Source organism: Elephantulus edwardii, unplaced genomic scaffold, assembly GCF_000299155.1.
Source record: "Elephantulus edwardii isolate Elephantulus edwardi_28Jun2011 unplaced genomic scaffold, EleEdw1.0 scaffold00003, whole genome shotgun sequence".
NCBI lineage: Eukaryota > Metazoa > Chordata > Mammalia > Macroscelidea > Macroscelididae > Elephantulus > Elephantulus edwardii.
The window spans coordinates 39,480,667-39,484,370 of record NW_006399753.1 but is presented as its reverse complement, the minus strand read 5'-3'; positions in this window follow the sequence as shown (position 1 = coordinate 39,484,370).

Here is a 3,704-nt window from a genome sequence, read left to right as displayed (position 1 = left end):
TCTTCCTGGATGATACCCTTGATATCCTCCCACAACTCATCTGGCCTTTGCTCATTAGTGTTCAAAGCCTCAAACCTCTTTCTGAGATGGTTCTGAAATTCAGGTGGGAGAGACTCAAAGTCGTATTTTGGTTGCCTTGGATTTGGTTTAATTTTTCTCAGCTTCAGCTTGAATTTGCATATGAGTAGTTGGTGGTCTGTTCCACAGTCATCTCCTGGCCTAGTTTTCACAGCTGATATTGAGCTTTTCCAGCAGTTCTTTCCACAGATGTAATCGATCTGATTCCTATGCATGCCATCAGTGAAATCCAGGTATATAACCTGCCTTTATGTCTCTTAAAAAATGTATTTGCTATGAACAAGTCATTGTGCAAAATTCGATCATTCTTTCTATTATCCATATATGTCTATTAGAAGACTATTCCTTTTTATACACAACTATGATTTTCCTAGTTGGTTTTTTAATAATTTTATATTTATTATATTTCTATATGCACATCATTTCCTGTCAGAGCGAATAGATTATACCTCTTAAAGACTTACTTTCTGAATTCTATCCTTCTGCAGAAAGCAAGACTATTGATGTACAATATGGCTCTTACCTATATCTTTCCCCCTACTGTCTCTTCTTTATTCCACCTTTTCCCCAAATTTAATTTTTGGTAAGGTATTGTAATGGCAATTCTAAAATATGCAATTTGAATCCACTAGCTGCTCTTTGAAAGAGATGAGAAAGCTCTTCCCCTTCATTTTACTATCTCGGTAAACCCACTGGAGGGTCAGCTATGAGTTGGCTCCAACTATGTGGCACACAGCAAAAAACAACAATAATGCCTTCTTTTGCTTGCTTTTTGAGCTAATAGAAGTAAATTATGTCTATTTCTATTGCCAGCTTCCAACAAGGAAAGCTTTTTTTTTTTTTAAACCAATGTATCTGGAGCTATTTTGATTAAGAGGTAAGCTGAAAATAGAATTTTGGTGCTGGAAACTGTTATTATTATAATTTATAATAAATCATTACCCATGTTACTGTCAAATTCAATACTTGTTTCTAAATCTCTCTGTGTGACCAACCCTCTTCTCCTCCCTTTGTTGAGAATATTTTCAGGATTTCTCAATTAATATTGTAGTGCAATTTCACCATGTTATATTTAAGCTTTTCCAATTCCCCTTCTGGAATGTACATTGACAGTACGTTGACAGAGTACTACCAGAAATATAAGTTGGGTTTAGAAGAGGTTGTGGCACTAGAGTCATCATTGCATTAATGTCAGATGGATGTTGGCAGAAAGCAGAGTCCTACAGGAATGTCTATCTGTGTTTCATTAACTATTCAAAGGCATTTGACTGTGTGGATCACAAGAAATTGGCTAACCTTGAGGAAAATGGGAATCCCAGAACACTTGATTGTGCTTATGGGAAACCTAAACATGGACCAGGAAGCAGTCCTCAAAATAGAGCAGGGAAACACTGCATGATTCAAAATCAGGAAAGGAGTATGTCAGGGATGCATCCCATCTCCTTATCTTTTCCATCTGTATGCAGAAAAGATCATTCTGGATGCCAGGCTTTATGAGGTGGAATGTGGCATCGGTATTGGAGGAAGACTCACCAGCAATCCACATATGTAGATAACACAACCTTGCTTGCTAAAACTGGAGAAGACCTGAAGCACTTGCTGCAGAAGATCAAGGACCTTAGTCTTCAATATGGATTGAAATTTAGCATCAAGGAGAAGAAGATTCTCACTATTGGGCCAATTAGTAACACCATGACATATAGAGAAGACCATGATATATAGAGAAGAGATTGAGGTTGTTAACAATTACAGTTTGCTTGGCTCCACAATCAGGATTCTTAATATTATAAGCAATCAGGAAGTCAAAAGATGAATTGCATTGGGAAAATCTGCTATCAAGGATCTCTCCAGAGTGCTGAAAAGCAATGATGTCAGTCTAGAGACCAAAGTGCGTCTAATCCAGGCCATGGTATTCACAATTACTTGCTACGCATCAGAGAGCTGGACAATGAATAAGGATGATAGAAGAGGAATTGATGTCTTCAATTGTGGTGCTGGAGAAGAGTCTTGAACATAATGATGGACCATCAAGAAAACAAATAGCTCTGTTTCAGAGAGGGTGAAACCAAGTCTCTCCTTGGAGGCTAGAGTTTTGAAGCTCCGTCTCACATACTTTGGGCATCCTCAGAGAAGGACATCAAGCTTGGAAGGGTGTTTGGACAGTGCAGGAGGAGAAGACCCCAGATGAGATGGATTGATCCAGTAACTGGGGCGATGGGGGTTGGTGTGTTGGAATTAGTGAGATTGGTTCAAGACAGGGAAGGATTCACAGCTGGTGTGCATAGGGTCACTATGGGTCTCAGGCAACTCAATGGTACCTAAGAACAAAAACAACAACATTCCTCTAAATATTTAAGAAGGATTTTTTAATATAAAAACTTTTGTTCTGGGAAGTGTTCCTGATTTTCTTGAATTTGCTTTAAATAATTTTGCTGCAAAAGAGTTTTATCAAGTAACTAACAGCAGAAAATAAGGAAGGAAGTAGAAAATCAGTTCAACAAGAGAGATTAGTACAATAACTGTAACAATGGCCTTTACCTTGGCAACCATTGTGAGGTGCACAACCGACTTGGCACCTAACAGCAAAAACAATTTTGCCACATTTTTTTCTCTCTTATTCTTTGCAGAACTGCTGTTCCTTAGATGTTGAAGCTCATAGATTGAATGTTTTTTTAAAAAAATCTTTATTCATATTTCTGAGGATTTTTTTTTTTCTCAACTATGTTTTTGTAAATGATTCTACTCCATTTGCTTGGTCATTCATTGCCCTTGAGTTGGGACTAATTTATTGCTGACCTTCCAGTGAGTTTTCTCTGGTTGTGAATTGCACAGGAGAAGAGTTTTCATCATTTTCTCCCAGAGATGCTGGTGGATTTCAACCACAGAGAGGTGCCAACATTTATTTGGTTAGCAGTACAATTCCCTGTGGACTACAGCACCATTTCATGGTTTCTACTTTTCACTGTCAGGTGAGATTCTGAATATTTCACTAGAGCACTGAAAAGGAAAAGATAAGGAATGTAATCAAGAAATTAAGGAGCTGAATGGAAGATTCCAAAGGGCAGTGTGGGAAGACATAGTATTATAATGAAATGTGCAAAGAGCTAGAATCAGAAAATAAAAAAGGCTGAACTCAGCTTTTCTTAAGCTCAAGGAACTGGAGAATAAACTCAAGTCTCTAGTTGCAGTACTTAAGGATTCTTTGAGTAGAATATTAAATGATTCAGGAAGCAAGCATTAAAAGAAGATAGAAAGAGTATATAGAGTCACTACACCAAAAAGAATTGACTGACACAGAAGAATTTCATTAAACAAATTATGAGCAAGAACCTGTGGTGATGGAGGAAGAAGTTCAAGCTGCTCTGAAAGAACTAGCAAAAAACAAGGGCCCAGGAATTGATAGTATACCAATTGACATATTTCAACACACAGACATTGCCCTGGATGTGCTCATCAAGTTGTGCCAAGAAATCTGGAGGACAACCACCTGGCCTACTGACTGGAAGAGTTCTATATTCATTCCCATTCCAAAGAAAGGTGATCCAATAGAGTGTAGAAATTATCAAACAGTATCATTAATATCACATGCAAGCAAAATTCTGCTGAAAATTATCCATAAATGACTG